The following is a 20031-nucleotide window of genomic DNA, read 5'->3' as shown; positions in this document are numbered from 1 at the left end:
AAATGTTTAATTCATTCAAGAATACATATGAATACTGAACCAAATGTACTTAGCAAAGGAATTTTAAAATTCTTAAAGAAAACTTACAGGAATAACTTGGAGAGACAGACAAATTAGCAGTTACAGTTGGAATTTCCCTGACCATCCAGTGGTTAAGATTCCAAGTTTTCAATGCAGGGGGCACAGTTCCATCCCTGGTTGAGCAAGTAAGACTCTTATACCATACACAAAATTCAATGCAAGATAGATTAAAGGTTTACAAAAATCACAAAACTCCTGAAACCACAAAACTCCTAAAAGAAAGCATAGGAGAAAAGTTTTTGGCATGGGTCTTCACAAGGATGATTTTGAGCTTGACACCAAAAGCACAAGCCACAAAAACAAAGCTAAATTGGTAGGATCCATCGAACTGAAAAGCTTCTGCACAGCAAAGGAAACAATGAACAAACTGAAAAGATGATGCTCTTTTAACACTCCAGTGATGTCTGAGGCTGGAGGAGATGGCAGCAGTGTTGCGGGAAAGAGAGTGGGGTGAGAGAGGATGGTCGCATCCCAGGTCACGTCCGAGTCCCTGGGAGGCGCCAAATATGGGGACTTGACTTCGCATAAGCAGGGACTCAAGAGCGAGTCATGGTGAAGGAAGGTCAATCCAGGGAGGAAACACGCTACACAGAGAGTGTGGGCCATCTTGGAAAGCAAGCCCAGCACCAGGGTATGGGGCTGTCGGTGTTTATAGGGGTGGGTCATTTCATAGGCTAATGAGTGGGAGGAGTATTCCAGCTATTGTGCAGAAAGGGTTGGGATTTCCAGGAACTGGGTCAGCACCTCCTTTTTGACCTTTCCGGTCAGCCTTGGAATTGTCACGGCGCCTCTGGGTGTGTCACCTAGCTGCCGTGTTACAAAGGGATTTAAAAACGTATATTTACTTCAGGTCTTAGTTGTGGTATGCAGGATATTCATCTCAGCACACTGGCTTAGTTTCCTCATGGCATGTGGAGAAGGAAATGGCAACCCACTGCAGTATTCTTGCCTGGATAATTCCATGGACAGAGGAGCCTGGTGGCCAAAGGTCCATGGGGTCACAAAGAGTCGGACACAACTGAGCGACTTCACTTTCTTTCTTTCATGTGGAATCCTAGTGCCCAGGCCAGAGACTAATCCACATCCCTGCTGCAAGGCAGATTCTTAACCAGTGGACCACCAGGGAAGTCCCCATCATTCTTTTAAAGGTTGTGCCCCGCCCAATTCCGATCTCATTAGCACCAGATAGCTGGCATTTGACAGCACTATTCAGGCTTTCCAGTTATAGGAGAATGTCCTGGAAAGCTCTCAGGACACTGTGGTGACTGCAGGAGGCAGGCAGGAACATTGGAAGAGAGGTCGATTTTGCTCCAAGTTACATCACTGCCACTTAGTTGACTATGGCCTTGGACACAACTTTTTGTTGGATTTGCAGCCAATTTTAATCGACTGTTTAAGTCAGTTTTGCCTGTGGCCTCAGACATGGCTTTCTAGTCCTCGGGACCATCTTGTATAAACCTTGGGTCATACCTACCTGGTGGGTTTGTTTAGGGGAATTCAAAGAGATAATTTGAATAAAAGTGACCAGCTACTGAGCAAGGCTCATTGTAAAATATAATTGTGGGACAATTTCAAATAAGAAACTAGTAAAAGTGTCAGTGGGAGAGCACAGCATTAGACCCAGCCCTGGCCCCTTCTCAGGGTAGGTCCCACATGACTGTCAGAAGCCATGGCCCGCCCGTCCATAGGACAAGGGAACTGGGGACAAGGCCTCTGCCCATTAACACCCAGGGCTCTGTGCTGAGAACACCTGTTTGTGGAGTCATAGATGTAAAGGGATTTGGTCTTCAAAACTTATCTGTAGAACTGGACTCCCCTTCTTACCTGAGGAACTAGGCGCTTTGCTGGAAAGACCTGCCTCAATTTCCTACTCACAGGTTAAGGGTTTGGGGACACAGCATTTATCTTCCCTTTAAAGAATGAATCCATGAGTTAACTCTCAGCCCAGGCATGAAGCAACCACGATCCACATGGCCTTGTTTCTTTGAACCTGGGAAAACTAACAGTTCATGTAGACTTGACCTAAATAACCCTTCCTCTATTCTATATGAATTCATCTCTGGTTTCTGGTGAGCCACCCCATGCTTTCTTGGGTGTGTGACTTCCTTGCTGAGGCAACAGGACCCTTCCCTGATGGACAGAGATGGCCCTGGGTGCTATCTCCAGGATTAACATAGCTGCAAAGGACTCATCTTTAGAGCTTGCCAAGGAAAAATAAGCCACTGAACTTGTGCAGTTGTTGACAAGGGCCGTTTTCCAACTGGTGAGGAACCATGGCAAGAAACTCCCTTGAAACTCACCATGGCACCCTGACCCGTTTTGGAAATGCCCTTCTATGAAAAGTCATGCCTGGTCTTGCACATAAAACGCATCATCAGCTTCCTTAAAAGAAAAAAGAAAAATCTGCTGTGCTGCAAACCATAGATAACTAAAACACAACAATTTTTGTTTTGTTTATTTATTTAGGCTGTACTAGGTTGTAGAAAATTCTGAAAGAGATGTGAATACCAGACCACATGACCTGCTTCTTGAGAAACCTATATGTAGATCAGGAAGCAACAGTTAGAACTGGACATGGAACAACAGACTGGTTCCAAATAGGAAAAGGAGTACGTCAAGGTGGTATATTGTCACCCTGCTCATTTAACTTATATGCACAGTACATCATGAGAAACGCTGGGCTGGAAGAAGCACAAGCTGGAATCAAGATTGCCAGGAGAAATATCAATAACCTCAGATATGCAGATGACACCACCCTTATGGCAGAAAGTGAAGAGGAACTAAAAAGCCTCTTGATGAAGGTCAAAGAGGAGAGTGAAAAAATTGGCTTAAAGTTCAACATTCAGAAAACTAAGATCATGGATCTGGTTCCATCACTTCGTGGGAAATAGATGGGGAAACAGTGGAAACAGTGTTGCACTTTATTTTTTGGGGCTCGCAAATCACTGCAGATGGTGATTGCAGCCATGAAATTAAAAGATGCTTACACCTTGGAAGGAAAGTTATGACCAACCAAGATAGTATATTGAAAAGCAGAGATAATTACTTTGCTAAAAAGGTCCTTTAGTAAAGGCTATGGTTTTTCCAGTGGTCAATGTATGGATGTGAGAGTTGAACTGTGAAGAAAGCTGAGTGCCGAAGAACTGATGCATTTGAACTGTGGTGTTAGAGAAGACTCTTGAGAGTCCCTTGACTGCAAGGAGATCACCCAGTCCATCCTAAAAGGACATCAGTCTTGGGTGTACATTGGAAGGGCTGATGCTGAAGCTGGAAGCTCCAATATTTGGCCACCTCATGCGAAGAGCTGACTCATGTAAGCCCTTGTGCTGGGAGGACTGAGGGTAGAAGGAGAAGGGGACGACGAGGATGAGATGCAGGATGGTATCACCGACTCGGATGGACATGAGTTTGAGTGAACTCTGGGAGTTGGTGATGGACAGGGAGGCCTGGCATGCTGCAGTTCATGGGGTCACAAAGAGTCAGACACCACTGAGCGACTGAACTGAACTGAACTGAGGTCGTAGTTGTGGCATGTGGGATCTACTTACCTGATGTGCTATGCTTGGGAGTACAGAGTCTTACCCACTCTTACCACTCTTACCCACTCTTCAAGGAAGTCTCGTAAAACAGCATTTTTAAAAATTATTTTTTAAAAAACTGTGGAGGATAGCTGATTAATAATGTTGTGATAGTTTCAGGTGGACAGCAAAGAGACTCAGCCATGCATATACATGTATCCATTCTGCCCCAAACTTCCTTCCCATCCAAGCTGTCACATAACATTAAGCAGAATTCCCTGAAAAACATCATTTTCAATGAAGAGACACAGTAGACAATGATTCAGTCTCACTTCTTTCTCCAGTGTAGTACTATAGCGTGTTTATAAATTGACCCTGTAGTATAGATTTTGCCTGCAAGGTCCATAAAAGAACAGATATATATATATAGATATAGATATAGATATATATCTTATGTATAGATAATTTTATATATATATATATGTAGATGATATCTACCGCTCTCAAATATCATTTAGAGCTAAACCACGAGGAACTATGATCAAGACAACTTATTTTCCATCAGAAAAATCCTATCCCTGGGTGCCAGCCAGGGACTCTGTCTGCTCAAGGCAGCTTCCATGGCTTTGCCGAGCCTCAGATGCAAGACTCTGAGCCACAGCGGGGGACCTGAACAGGACTGAAGCTCCGGGGGCTCCTTCAGGATGTGGTCCTCCTGGGTTCCCACATTTCTAAAGGGCTTGGAGTTCTACTCAGAGCTGTATGGCAAGTTCCATCCTGAGATTTAGTGTTTCTGAAAAGCCAGGTCAGTGTCTCTCCAACACTGAGATGGACGGATGTTACTAAGTGAGGGATGTTACTTAGTGATGGAGGTCCCTCAACCCAGTGAAGGGGTCCCCTGCTGGGCCTGCTTCGTGATACTAGGCTGGGAATGCGTTCAGTGGCAGCGTCATCCTCCCACTCTGTCTCTGATGAAGGGAAACAGAGCACCCATCTGCCCATCACATGTCCCACTGAGATTTCATGAGACAGGTGTGTGATTGTGTTGCAGAGAATTAATAAAAGTTTTTTTTCCCCCTCTTTCTTTCTTTTTTCCCTTTGTGTCTTTCTCCACTTGAACTGTTCCTAACCTACAGTCTGTATATAAGCATATGTGACATACTCCATTTTACAAATAATGAAAGAGAAGCTTAAAGAAGTGAAAAACAGCCTCCCGTGATTGCCCTTAAATAGTTGGTGGTAAACCCATAAATTGTAATGGTGATCGAAAAGATTTACATGGGACTTTATGGCTTACAAATCATTTCCATGTGACTAACCGAAACACTAATAATAAGAATAAATCATGTTGACCTCTTCCAATCCCAAAGAAAGGCAATGCCAAAGAATGCTCAAATGAACACACAATTGCACTCACCTCAGAAGCCAGATCAGATCATATCAGATCAGTCGCTCAGTCGTGTCCAACTCTTTGCGACCCCATGAATCGCAGCATGCCAGGCCTCCCTGTCCATCACCAACTTCCAGAGTTCACTGAGACTCACGTCCATCGAGTCAGTGATGCCATCCAGCCATCTCGTCCTCTGTCGTCCCCTCCTCCTCCTGCCCCCAATCCCTCCCAGCATCAGAGTCTTTTCCAATGAGTCAACTCTTCACATTAGGTGGCCAAAGTACTGGAGTTTCAGCTTTAGCATCATTTCTTCCAACGAAATCCCAGGGCTGATATCCTTTTGAATGGACTGGTTGGATCTCCTTGCAGTCCAAGGAACTCTCAAGAGTCTTCTCCAACACCATAGTTCAAAAGCATCAATTCTTCGGTGCTCAGCCTTCTTCACAGTCCAACTCTCACATCCATACATGATCACAGGTAAAACAATAGCCTTGCCTAGACCAACATTTGTTGGCAAAGTTATGTGTCTGCTTTTGAATATGCTATCTATGTTGGTCATAACTTTGCTTCCAAGGTGTAAGCGTCTTTTAATTTCATGGCCGCAGTTACCATCTGCAGTGATTTTGGATTTCAGAAAAATAAAGTCAGATACTGTTTCCACTGTTTCCCCATCTATTTCCCATGAAGTGATGGGACCGGATGCCATGATCTTTGTTTTCTGAATGTTGAGCTTTAAGCCAACTTTTTCACTCTCCACTTTCACTTTCATCAAGAGGGTTTTTAGTTCCTCTTCACTTTCTACCATAATGGTGGTGTCATCTGCATATCTGAGGTTATTGATATTTCTCCAGGCAATCTTGATTCCAGCTTGTGTTTCTTCCAGTCCAGTGTTTCTCATAATGTATTCTGCATATAAGTTAAATAAGCAGGGTAACAATAGACAGCCTCGACGTACTCCTTTTCCTATTTGGAACCAGTCTATTGTTCCATGTCCAGTTCTAACTGTTGCTTCCTTACCTGCATACAGATTTCTCAAGAGGCAGATCAGGTGGTCTGGTTTCCCATCTCTTTCAGAATTTCCCACAGTTTATTGTGATCCACACAGTCAAAGGCTGTGGCATAGTCAATAGAGCAGAAATAGATGTTTTTCTGGAACTCTCTTGCTTTTGCGATGATCCAGCGGATGTTGGCAATTTGACCTCTTGTTCCTCTGCCTTTTCTAAAACCAGCTTGCACATCAGGAAGTTCACGGTTCACATAGTGCTGAAGCCTGGCTTGGAGAATTTTGAGCATGACTTTACTAGCGTGTGAGATGAGTGCAACTGTGCGGTAGGTTGAGCATTCTTTGGCATTGCCTTTCTTTGGGATTGGGATGAAAACTGACCTTTTCCAGGCCTGTGGCCACTGCTGAATTTTCCATATTTGCTGGTATAATGAGTTCAGCACTTTCACAGCATCATATTTCAGGATTTGGAATAGCTCACTGGAATTCTATCACCTCCACTAGCTCTGTTTGTAGTGATGCTTTCTAAGGCGCCCTTGACTTCACATTCCAGGATGTCTGTCTCTAGGTCAGTGATCATACCATCGTGATTATCTGGGTCATGAAGATCTTTTTTGTATAGTTCTTCTGTGCATTCTTGCTATCTCTTCTTAATATCTTCTGCTTCTGTTAGGTCCATACCTTTTCTGTCCTTTCCTGAGCCCATCTTTGCATGAAATGTTCCTTTGGGATCTCTGGTTTTCTTGAAGAGATCCCTAGTCTTTCCCATTCTGTTGTTTTCCTCTATTTCTTTGCATTGATCGCTGAAGAAGGCTTTCTAGTCTCTTCTTGCTATTCTTTGGAACTCTGCATTCAGATGTTTATGTCTTTCCTTTTCTCCTTTGCTTTTCACTTCTCTTCTTTTCACAGCTATTTGTAAGGCATCCCCAGACAGCCATTTTGTTTTTTGCATTTCTTTTCCATGGGGATGGTCTTGATCCCTGTCTCCTGTACAATGTCACGAACCTCATTCCATAGTTCATCAGGCACGCTATCTATCATATCTAGGCCCTTAAATCTATTTCTCACTTCCACTGTATAATCATAAGGGATTTGATTTAGGTCAAACCTGAATGGTCTAGTAGTTTTCCCTACTTTCTTCAATTTAAGTCTGAATTTGGCAATAAGGAGTTCATGGTCTGAGCCACAGTCAGCTCCTGGTCTTGTTTTTGCTGACTGTATAGAGCTTCTCCATCTTTGGCTACAAAGAATGTAATCAATCTGATTTCTGTGTTGACCATCTGGTGATGTCCATGTGTAGAGTCTTTTCTTCTGTTGTTGGAAGAGGGTGTTTGTTATGACCAGTGTATTTTCTTGGCAAAACTCTATTAGTCTTTGCTGTGCTTCACTCCGAATTCCAAGGCCAAATTTGCCTTTTACTCCAAGTGTTTCTTGACTTTCTACTTTTGCATTCCAGTCCCCTATAAAGAAAAGGACATCTTTTTTGGGTGTTAGTTCCAAAAGGTCTTGTAGGTATTCATACCACCGTTCAACTTCACATGCCAGTAAAGTGATGCTCAAAATTCTCCAAGCCAGGCTTCAGCAGTACATGAACCGTGAACTTCCAGATGTTCAAGCTGGTTTTATAAAAGGCAGAGGAACCAGAGCTCAAACTGCCAACACCACTGGATCAGCACAAAAGCAAAAGGGTTCCAGATAAACATCTATTTCTGCTTTCTTGACTATGCCACAGCCTTTGACTGTGTGGATCACAATAAACTGTGGAAAACTCTGAAAGTGATGGGAATACCAGACCACGTGACCAGCCTCTTGAGAAACCAGTATGCAGGTCAGGAAACAACAGTTAGAACTGGACGTAGAACAACAAAAGGGTTCCCAATAGGAAAAAGAGTACATCAGGGCTGTCTATTGTCACCCTGCTTATTTAACTTATATGCAGAGTACATCATGAGAAATGCTGGGCTCGAAGAAGCACAAGCTTGGAATCAAGATTGCTGGGAGAAATATCAATAACCTCAGATATGCAGATGACACCATCCTTATGGGAGAAAGGGAAGAGGAACTAAAAAGTCTATTGATGGAAGTGAAAGAGGAGAGTGAAAAAGTTGGCTTAAACCTCAACGTTCAGAAAACTAAGATCATGGTATTTGGTCCCATCACTTCATTGCAAATAGATGGGGAAACAGTGGAAACAGTGCCAGACTTTATTTTTTGGGGCTCCGAAATCACTGCAGATGGTGGCTACAGCCATGAAATTAAAAGACGCTTACTCCTTGGAAGGAAAGTTATGACCAACCTAGATAGTATATTGAAAAGCAGAGATATTACTTTGCCAACAAAGGTCCGTCTAGTCAAGGCTATGGCTTTTCCACTGGTCGTGTATGGATGTGAGAGTTGGACTGTGAAGAAAGCTGAGTGCTGAAGAATTGATGCTTTTGAATTGTGGTGTTGGAGAAGACTCTTGAGAGTCCCTTGGACTGCAAGGATATCCATCCAGTCCATTCTAAAAGAGATCAGTTCTAGGTGTTCATTGGAAGGACTGATGCTGAAGCTGCAGCTCCAATACTTTGGCCACCACATGCGAAGAGCTGACTCTTTGGAAAAGCCCTTGATGCTGGGAGGGATTGGGGGCAGGAGGAGAAGGGAATGAGAGAGGATGAGATGGCTGGATAGATTCACTGACTCAATGGACATGAGTTTGATTGAACTCTGGGATTTGGTGATGGACAAGGAGGGCTGGCGTGCTACGATTCATGGGCTCACAAAGAGTCAGACACGACTGAGCACCTGAACTGAACGGAACTGAATTTCCTCTTTAACTAAAACAATGAAACTTTTAATGTCTTATCCCAAATATATTCCTCATAGCAATATTTATGGGGTAGGCCATTTTACAAGATGGGATGAAGAAATGAAGTAATTTGTTCAAAGGAGTGCAGATTGAATGTAGGGAGCACTTTAACCCAAGCCCAAGTGGGTTTGACTCCAAAGACCTTGTTTTATTAAATATTCAACAATCCTAGAAAACTAATGTACCTACTGAATTACATAAAATCAACAAATACTTAGCTCAAGTGTGATCTGTGCATCACTCGGGACATACTTATCCTACAAGGTTATGTGTTCCTCAACTGCAATCCAAGCTAAACTGGGTGTCCTGCATTTTCCCTGCAGCCCTCCTCAGGTGACAGCATGCTCCAGGATGTGCTGTGGTGACAGTGCCTCCAGATCTTAGCATCTTCAAAAGCCAAAGTTAATTCTCGATGAAACGACGCAAACCCGGGAGGGCCCGGGTGCTCTGATCAGATCCCCTACCCTCGAGGAGCAGCCACCACCGAGGATGCTGCTGGTACTGTGTCTGAGCAAAGCGCTCTCAGGACTCTCGTGCTAGAGATTAGGGGCCCCAGCCCTGAAGGGAAAGGTCAGTTCTGCTCAGAATTCATTAACCAAGCAGGTTCCGATTTTTAGTCACTCGGTTGTGGTCCACTCTTTGTGAACCCATGGACTGTCAGCCACCAGGCTCCACTCTCCATGGGATTCTCCAGGCAAGGATACTGGAGTGGGTTGCCATTCCCTTCTCCAGGGGATCTTCCTGACCCAGGGATCAAAACTGCATCTTCTGCATTGGCAGGGGAGCTCTTTGTCACTAGGGCCACCTGGGAAGTCCTTTATCTGGTATCCTTTGGTGCTTTTCACTCAAGAATACATTCATGAATTACCTGTATTAAGAAATACTCTAGCCCATAAAGCCTTACCTGATTGTGGTCTATGCAAGAGCTTGCTTAGGATGGATCAATTCTCTTTGTAAATGGTAGCAAAAAAAAAAAAAATGTTGAGAGTGATAAAAGATCATTTTGATTTCCAAAATTCCTTTTTGATGGTAAAAGGTGTATGTGTGTGGGTTGTTGTTGTTTAGTCAATCAGTCGTGTCCAACACTTCAAGACCCATGGATTGACAGTGTTTATTTTGAAAGGATAAATGGAAAGATTCAGAGACATGAAATAAAGGTGAAAAAAAGAAATGAATAATTTTCTAACAGAATTCAATGTTTAATGATTTTTCTCCAAAAATTAGACCAAACCTCAGAGCCATAAGAAGAACTGAGAATCAATGTGGAAACCCTGACTTCCTGCAAACATCTTCCTTTATGACAGGCAAACACTTGGACCATGTGTCCATAGATGAAACATCCTCAAATTAGGCCCAGGCCCAGCTGAACATCTCTGGTAGGATAAAAGCACTTTCTTTCCAGCTGAAGTTTTCAAACTCTCTCCCAGATCACCTGCCCCGATTCAGGTGTGCCACCAGAAATTGCTTCTACTAGGAATTCCGAAAACTCCTTTCCCATCATGAAGCTACTGTATGTTCTCTTCCTCTTACTTGTGTGTCTTATCCACACAACATCGGGTAAGTGGCAGATGGAACTGGTCGGGTGATATGGTGGATGACCTTGGAGCATAGGGTAGGGAAGGTCAAGTTGATTCATCATCCAGTGATGTACTAAACAGAATAATATCAAATCTGAGAGAAGCATAGCAAATGTAAGATGCTCCATTTTACAAAAAATGAAAGAGAAGCTTAAAGAAGTGAAAAATAGCCTCCCATGATTGTCCTTAACTAGTTTGGTGGTAAACCCATAAATTGTAATGGTGATAGAAGACATTTACAGGGGACTTTATGGCTTACAAATCATTTCCACGTGACTAACAGTAACAACAATAATAATAGTAAATCATGTTGACCACTTCCAATCCCAAAGAAAGGCAATGCCAAAGAATGCTCAAACGAACACACAATTGCACTCATCTCACATGCTAGTAAAGTAATGCTCAAAATTCTGCAAGCCAGGTCTCAGCACTACATGAACCGTGAACTTACAGATGTTCAAGCTGGTTTCAGAAAAGGCAGAGGAACCAGAGATCAAATTGCCAACATCTGCTATGTCATCACAAAAGCAAGAGAGTTCCAGAAAAACATCTATTTCTGCTTTCTTGACAATGTCAAAGCCTTTGACTTTGTGGATCATAATAAACATGAAAATTCTGAAAGAGATGGGAAACCAGACCACCTGATCTGCCTCTTGAGAAATGTGTATGCAGGTAAGGAAGCAACAGTTAGAACTGGACATGGAACAATAGACTGGTTCCAAATAGGAAAAGGAGTACGTCGAGGCTGTCTATTGTTACCCTGCTTATTTAACTTATATGCAGAATACATTATGAGAAACACTGGACTGGAAGAAACACAAGCTGGAATCAAGATTGCCTGGAGAAATATCAATAACCTCAGATATGCAGATGACACCACCATTATGGTAGAAAGTGAAGAGGAACTAAAAACCCTCTTGATGAAAGTGAAAGTGGAGAGTGAAAAAGTTGGCTTAAAGCTCAACATTCAGAAAACAAAGATCATGGCATCCGGTCCCATCACTTCATGGGAAATAGATGGGGAAACAGTGGAAACAGTATCTGACTTTATTTTTCTGAAATCCAAAATCACTGCAGATGGTAACTGCGGCCATGAAATTAAAAGACGCTTACACCTTGGAAGCAAAGTTATGACCAACATAGATAGCATATTCAAAAGCAGACACATAACTTTGCCAACAAATGTTAGTCTAGGCAAGGCTATTGTTTTACCTGTGATCATGTATGGATGTGAGAGTTGGACTGTGAAGAAGGCTGAGCACCGAAGAATTGATGCTTTTGAACTATGGTGTTGGAGAAGACTCTTGAGAGTTCCTTGGACTGCAAGGAGATCCAAGCAGTCCATTCAAAAGGATATCAGCCCTGGGATTTCGTTGGAAGAAATGATGCTAAAGCTGAAACTCCAGTACTTTGGCCACCTAATGTGAAGAGTTGACTCATTGGAAAAGACTCTGATGCTGGGAGGGATTGGGGGCAAGAGGAGAAGGGGACGACAGAGGACGAGATGGCTGGATGGCATCACTGACTCGATGGACGTGAGTCTCAGTGAACTCTGGAAGTTGGTGATGGACAGGGAGGCCTGGCATGCTGCGATTCATGGGGTCGCAAAGAGTTGGACACGACTGAGCGACTGATCTGATATGATCTGATCTGGCTTCTGAGGTGAGTGCAATTGTGTGTTCATTTGAGCATTCTTTGGCATTGCCTTTCTTTGGGATTGGAAGAGGTCAACATGATTTATTCTTATTATTAGTGTTTCGGTTAGTCACATGGAAATGATTTGTAAGCCATAAAGTCCCATGTAAATCTTTTCGATCACCATTACAATTTATGGGTTTACCACCAACTATTTAAGGGCAATCACGGGAGGCTGTTTTTCACTTCTTTAAGCTTCTCTTTCATTATTTGTAAAATGGAGTATGTCACATATGCTATACTTCTCTCAGATTTTATATTATTCCATTTAGCACATCACGGGTTGATGAATCAACTTCATCTTCCCTACTGTAGGCTCCAAGGTCATCTACCATATCACCTGACAAGGTGCATTTGCCACTTGTCCGATGTTGTCTGGATAAGACATACAAGTAAGAGGAAGAGAAGTTAGAGTAGCTTCATTATGGGGAATGAGTTTTTGGAATTCCAAGTAGAACCAGTGTCAGGTGGCACACCTGAATCGGGGCAGGCGATCTGGGAGAGAGTTTGAAAACTTCAGCTGGAAAGAAAGTGCTTTTATCCTATCAGAGATGTTCAGCTGGGCCTGGGCCTAATTTGAGGATGTTTCATCTTTGGACACATAGTCCAAGTGTTTGCCTGTCGTAAAAGAAGAAGTTTGCAGGAAGTCAGGGTTTCCACATTGGTTCTCACTTCTCCTTATGGCTTCTGAGGTTTGGTGCATTTTTTGGAGAAAAATCATTAAACATTGACTTCTGTTAGAAAATTATTCATTTCTTTTTTTCACCTTTTTTTTCATGTCTCTGCATCTGTCCATTTCTCCTTTCAGAAGAAACACCCTCAATCCACGGGTCGCAAAGAGTTGGACATGACTGATTGACTGAACAACAACAACCCAACATACATACACCTTTTACAATCGAAAATGAGAAGGAATTTTGGAAATTAAAATGATCTTTTTTCACTGTCAACTTTTTTTCTTTTTTTTTTTTTTTTTTGCTACCATTTACAGAGAGAAGTGATCCATCCTAAGCAAGCTCTTGCATAGACCACAATCAGGTGAGGCTTTATGGGCTAGAGTATTTCTTAATACAGGTAATTCATCAATGTATTCTTGAGTGAAAAGCACCAAAGGATACCAGATAAGGGGCTTCCCAGGTGGCCCTAGTGACAAAGAGCCCACCTGCCAATGCAGGAGATGCAGTTTTGATCCCTGAGTCGGGATGATCCCCTGGAGAAGGGAATGGCAATCCACTCCGGTATCCATGCCTGGAGAATCCCATGGACAGAGGAGCCTGGTGGACAACAGTCCATGGGGTCGCAAAGAGTGGACCACCACCGAGTGACTAAACAACTGGACCTGCTTGGCTAATGAATTCCGAGTGGAACTGTCGTTTCCCTTCAGGGTTGGTGCCGTTAATCGCCAGTACCAGAGTCCTGAGAATGCTTTGCTTGGACACAGGAGCAGCAGCACCCACAGTGGTGGCTGCTCATCGGGGGTGCGGGGTTTGATCACAGCACCCGGGCCCTCCAGGGTTGGCGTCATTTGAACAAGAATTAAATTTGGCTCTTTGAAGATGCTAAGATTTGGAGGCACTGTCACCACAGCACAGCCTGGAGTATGCTGTCACCTGAGGAGGGCTGCAAGGAAAACGCAGGACACCCAGTTTAGCTTGGATTCCAGGTGAGCAAAACATAACCTTGTAGGATAAGTATGTGCTGAGTGATGCACAGATCACACTTGAGCTAAAGTATTTGTTGATTTCATGTAATTCAGTAAGTACATCTAGTTTTCTGGGATTGTTGAATATTTAATAAAAGAAGGTCTTTGGGGTCAAACCCACTTGGGCTTGAGTTCAAGTGCTCCCTACATTCAATCTGCACTCCTTTGAACAAATTACTTCATTTCTTAATCCCATCTTGCAAAATGGCCTTCCGCATAAATATTGCTATGAGGAATATATTTGGGATAAGACATTAAAAGTTTCATTGTTTTAGTTAAAGAGGAAATTCAGTTCAGTTCAGTACAGGTGCTCAGTCATGTCTGACTCTTTGAGACTCCATGAATTGCAGCACGCCAAACCTCCTTGTCCATCACCAACTCCCAGAGTTCACTCAAACTCATGTCCATCGAGTCGGTGATGCCATCCTGCCATCTCATCCTCTGTCGTCCCCTTCTCCTTCTGCTCCCAGTCCCTCCCAGCATCAAGGGCTTTACCAATGAGTCAGCTCTTCGCATGAGGTGGCCAAAATATTGGAGCTTCAGCTTCAGCATCAGCCCTTCCAATGTACACCCAAGACTGATGTCCTTTAGGATGGACTGGGTGGATCTCCTTGCAGTCCAAGGGACTCTCAAGAGTCTTCTCTAACACCACAGTTCAAATGCATCAGTTCTTCGGCACTCAGCTTTCTTCACAGTTCAACTCTCACATCCATACATGACCACTGGAAAAACCATAGCCTTTACTAGAAGGACCTTTTTAGCAAAGTAATATCTCTGCTTTTCAATATACTATCTTGGTTGGTCATAAGTTTCCTTCCAAGGAGTAAGCATCTTTTAATTTCATGGCTGCAATCACCATCTGCAGTGATTTTGGAGCCCCCCAAAATAAAGTCTGACACTGTTTCCACTAATTCCCCATCCATCCGCCATGAAGTGATGGGACCAGATACCATGATCTTAGTTTTCTGAATTTTGAGGTTTAAACAACCGTTTTCACTCTCCTCTTTCATTTTCATCAAGAGGCTTTTTAGTTCCTCTTCACTTTCTCCCATAAGGAAGGTGTCATCTGCATATCTGAGGTAATTGATATTTCTCCTGGCAATCTTGATTCCAGCTTGTGCTTCTTCCAGCCCAGCATTTCTTATGATATACTCTCCATATAATTTAATTAAGCAGAGTGACAATAGACAGCCTTGACATACTTTTTTTCCTATTTGGAACCATTCTGTTGTTCCATGTCCAGTTCTAACTGTTGCTTCCTGACCTGCATACAGATTTCTCAAGAGGCCGGTCACGTGGTCTGGTATTCCCGTCTCTTGCAGAATTTTCCACAGTTTATTGTGATCCACGCAGTCAAAGTCTGTGTCATAGTCAATAAAGCAGAAATAGATGTTTTGCTGAAACTCTCTTGCTTTTGCAATGATCCACCGGATGTTGGCAATTTGATCTCTGGTTCCTCTGCCTTTGCCAAAACCAGCTTGAACATCTGGAAGTTCATGGTTCATGTACTGCTGAAGCCTGGCTTGGAGAATTTTGAGCATTATTTTACTGGCTTGTGAGATGAGTGCAATTGTGTGTTCGTTTGAGCATTCTTTGGCATTTCCTTTCTTTGGGATTGGAAGTGGTCAACATGATTTACTATTATTATTAGTGTTACTGTTAGTCACATGGAAATGATTTGTAAGCCATAAAGTCCCCTGTAAATCTTTTCTATCACCATTACAGGTTATGGGTTTACCACCAACTAGTTAAGGGCAATCATGGGAGGCTTTTTTTTTTCACTTCTTTAAGCTCCTCTTTCATTATTTGTAAAATGGAGCATGTCGCATATGCTATGCTTCTCTCAGAGTGGATAATATTCCGTTTAGCACATCACTGGATGATGAATCAACATGACCTTCCATACTCCAGGCTCCAAGTTCATCCACCATATCACCCGACTTGTTACATTTGCCACTTACCCGATGTTGTCTGGATAAGACGCACAAGTAACAGGAAGAAAAGATACAGTAGCTTCATGATGGGAAAGGAGTTTTCAGAATTCCAAGTAGAACCAATGTCTGGTGGCACACTTGAATCGGGGCAGGCGATCTGGGAGAGAGTTTGAAAACTTCAGCTGGAAAGAAAGTGGTTTTATCCCACCAGAGATGTTCAGCTGGGCCTGGGCCTAGTTTGAGGATGTTTCATCTATGGACACATGGTCCAAGTGTTTGCCTGTCGTAAAGGAAAAGTTTGCAGGAAGTCAGGGTTTCCACATTGATTCTCACTTCTGCTTATGGCTCTGAGGTTTCGTGAAATTTTTGGAGAAAAATCATTAAACATTGAATTCTGTTAGAAAATTATTCATTTCTTTTTTTCACCTTTATTTCATGTCTCTGTATCTGTCCATTTCTCCTTTCAGAATAAGCACCCTCAATCCATGTGTTGCGAATGTTGGAGACAACTGATTGACTGAACAACAACAACCCAACACACATACACCTTTTACAATCGAAAAGGAATTTTGGAAATTAAAATTATCTTTTTTCACTCTCAACATTTTTTTTTTTTTTTGCTATCATTTACAGTGAGAAATGATCCATCCTAAGCAAGCTCTTGCATAGACAAGTGACTTAGCACACATGCCTACCAGGTAAATCATTGATATTTTTCTCCATGTCTTCCTTCTCTCCACTTGGTTTTACTTTACAGTGTTCATACCTCTCTTTTTCTTTATATGTAAATCTCCAAAGTAACAAGTCCTGTTTTATTATCTCACATTCTCAGCACCTAGAACAGTGCCTGGCATTGAGCAGGTAGTCAAACATTTGTTTCTATTAATAGGTAGTAGTATGGAAGAGTCAACATATAGGTTAATGAATAAATGGATATGAATGGAGGGAATGAGGGAGGGAAGGAGAAAAGATAGGAAGGCTTGGGCATAATCTTTAGGATTTTGAGGGTCTGGAGAGAGCCCATTAACTTGCTTTATCCCAAAGTGTTCCCAAGCACAAGTACCCGCTCACCCACTCCCAACCGAACAGGTCAAAGCAGGTCATAATACGTCATGGTCTCTAGCCTTCACTCACCCACCTCTCTTCCATCTTATGTGAACTATATGTTCGGATGTTTTTCTCTCTGTCCTGAGGCAACTTAGCAATAAAATGTTTTTACTTTTAATCTTTTGATCTGCATTTGAATCTTTCACTAAGTAGAGATCTATTTTAGTTTAGTGACATCAATCTAAACATAGAGTAATTGTTTGCAGCAAGCTGTTTAAATAAGTCTTACTTAATTTTATAGAATAGCTGTGAGGGTTTTACTTCTTTGGTCCCAGCAACAGTACTTTTATAATAATGGAAAAGAAAGTATAGCATACAGGCAATTGGCCACATTTCTCTCTTGTACTTTTATACTGAATGTGATCCTTTACACTGACTCTCTAAATGTTACACATCTATTCCCACGCTTTCTTCAACCACAGATATCTCTTTCTCTCCTGGAAACCTACCTTGTTGTTCTGCAGTTCTGCCCTTCTCAGGTGGACTGCGGCAGAGACACCTGGGACCCCCTGTCCATGGCTACACGATTAGAGGCCAGGTCAACAAAGGGCAGAGGAAGGGGTGAGTGAGGTCACACAGGATGCCTCCTGATCCGCATTGGCAGGAGTCATCGTGGCGGAGAGGTGGGAAAACAGCCAGACTCAATGGCATTGTTGCCACCAAAATTTTGGTTTTCTCTGTCCACTGGAGCCAAATAAAATTTGCAGAGACAGAGTTTGGGGCAAACAGAAAGATGGATTTAACCCTTAAGCCGGCAGAAGGGAGAACACAATAGGTTCCTGCCTCAAGGAGCCTGTCTCCCCTCCATTGGGAATCCAGGGGATCAAACAGTCGGGGCTCACAGTCAGGGTTTGGAATACAGGATAAAAGGCGTAGGGGTCCTGAATTCTCTCTTTTTGCACTGTTTGGAAATAGTCACTAGGCCACTGTCAGGTAGCTAGGTATTTGGGTCTGGCAGTTGGTCCCGGTGGTTGGGTTCATTGTCCTTTGGGGATTTCCTGGTGACTTTCTTCTTGTAATACAAAAGGGGGAAAGCAAACCACTACAGGGTGGCTTCCAAAGAGAGTGCACCATAAAGTTAAGCATCAAGATGAGGTTAAAATAGAGCAAAGAGAGGTACCAAACTACAAGGGGAGGTTTATGATGCCATAAAGGTAAGTATAAGGACATGGCTAGAATAAGTTAAAGAATCATTGATGCAGAGTGTGGCTCCTGCAGAGTTAGAGGGCAACAGGTACAGATGTAGTTTGTATAATAGGTTGCTGCTGCTAAGTCACTTCAGTCATGTCCGGCTCTGTGCGACCCCATAGATGGCAGCCCACCAGGCTCCCCCGTCCCTGGGATTCTCCAGGCAAGAACACTGGAGTGGGTTGCCATTTCCTTCTCCAATGCAGGAAAGTGAAAAGTGAAAATGAAATCGCTCAGTCGTGTCTGACTCTAGGGACCCCATGGGCTGCAGCCCACCAGGCTCCTTGGGATTTTCCAGGCAAGAGTACTGGAGTAGGGTGCCATTACCTTATCCAGCATAATAGGTTAGTCTTCTGAAAAGAAGAAACTTAGTTATCAATGCAGACTGTTGATTGCTAGCCAAGTAGGGCTCAAAATCCTCCAAGCTGGGCTTCAACAGTACATGAACTGAGAGCTTCCATATGTACAAGCTAGATTTAGAAAAGGCAGGGGAACAAGAGAGCAAATTGCTAACATCTGTTGGACCGTAGAAAAAGCAAGACATTTCCAGAAAACATATACTTCTGCTTCATCGACTATGCTCAAGCCTTTGACTGTGTGGATCACAATAAACTGTGGAAAATTCTGAAGGAGATGGACCACCTGACCTGCCTCCTGCAAAACCTGTATGCAGCTCAAGAAGCAACACTTAGAACCAGACATGGAAAAACAGATTGGTTCCAACTGGGAAAGTAGTAAGTCAAGGCTGTATATTGTCACCCTGCTTATTAACTTCTGTGCAGAGTTCATCATGAGAAATGCCAGACTGGAGGAAACACAAGCTGGATCAGGATTGCTGGGAGAAATATCAATAAGTTCAGATTGCAGATGATACCATCCTTATGGCAGAAAGTGAAGAGGAACTAAAGAGCCTCTTGATGAAGCTGAAAGCGGAGAGTGGAAAAAGCTGACTTAAAACTTGACATTCAAAAAATGAGATCATGGAATCTGATATCATCATTTCATGGCAAATAGATGGGGAAACAGTGGAAGCAATAGATGACTTTATTTTTTAGCCTCGAAAATCACTGCAGATGGTGATTGCAGCCATGAAATTAAAAGACGCTAGCTCCTTGTAAGAAAAGCTATGACCAACCTAGACAACTTATTAAAAAGCAGAGACATTACTTTGTCAACAAAGGTCCATCTAGTCAAAGCTATGGTTTTTCCTGTAGTCATGTATAGATGTGAGAGTTGGACTATAAAGAAAGCTGAGCATGGAAGGATTGATGCTATTGAACTGTGGTGTTGGAGAAGTCTCTTGAGAGTCCCTTGGACTGCAATGAGATCCAATCGGTCCATCCTAAAGGAAATCACTCCTGAATATTCATTGGAAGGACAGATGCTGAAGCTGAAACTCCAATACTTTGGCCACCTGATGGGAAGAAGTGACTCATTTGAAAAGACCCTGATGCTGGGAAAGATTGAAGGTGGGAGGAGAAAGGGATGACAGAGGATGAGATGGTTGGATGGCATCACTAACTTGATGGACATGAGTTTGAGTAACCTCTAGGAGTTGTTGATGGACAGGGAGGCCTGGCATGCTGCAGTCCCTGGGGTCGCAAAGACTCAGATGTGACTGGGCAACTGAACTGAACTGTAGCATATGAGATCTTAGTTCCCTGTCCAGGGATGAACCCATGTCCCTTGCATTGGCAGCTGGAGTTTTAACCACTGGACCACCAGGGAAGTCCCTGCTTTTAGTTTTTGTAGCTGCACTAGATGGGGGCAAGAGGTAGAGACAGTTTGGGTCTCACCCTTGAGTAAGCATGAGAAGAGACCCAGGACCCAGGTGGAAAGGCTGGCCTTGGACCAGAGCATGAGCCCATTTGGCTCAAGAGTCAAATGGGAAAGCCATCATCCTCCCGGTGCTGAAATGACACGAGCATTCCTCCCATGCATGAGTCCAACATGACACCCAGAAATGTTATGGCAGTAAAACATCA

General features: G+C 43.1%; 1 long non-coding RNA gene across 3 annotated transcripts in view; it reads right to left on the bottom strand.

Annotated features, from left to right (window-relative positions):
• The window catches only part of LOC132344039 (uncharacterized), a 25774-nt gene extending 8187 nt beyond the window's left edge, over nt 1–17587 (bottom strand). The window contains exons 1-3 of one of the 3 annotated variants that reach the window (XR_009493109.1): nt 17308–17587; nt 15779–16031; nt 13171–13735 (exon numbers count right to left, since the gene is read on the bottom strand). This is a non-coding gene — a long non-coding RNA (uncharacterized lncRNA). Of the gene's footprint in view, nt 1–13170; nt 13736–15778; nt 16032–17307 lie in introns of those variants that run through there. The other 2 variants (XR_009493108.1, XR_009493110.1) reach the window with 2 other exon arrangements.
• Between the last annotated feature and the right edge of the window lie 2444 nt (nt 17588–20031).

The sequence above is a fragment of the Bos taurus genome, chromosome 27 (assembly GCF_002263795.3).
Source record: "Bos taurus isolate L1 Dominette 01449 registration number 42190680 breed Hereford chromosome 27, ARS-UCD2.0, whole genome shotgun sequence".
NCBI classification, from domain to species: Eukaryota; Metazoa; Chordata; class Mammalia; order Artiodactyla; family Bovidae; genus Bos; species Bos taurus.
The sequence above is the reverse complement of the archived record's forward strand: the minus strand, read 5'-3'. Positions and strand labels throughout refer to the sequence as shown.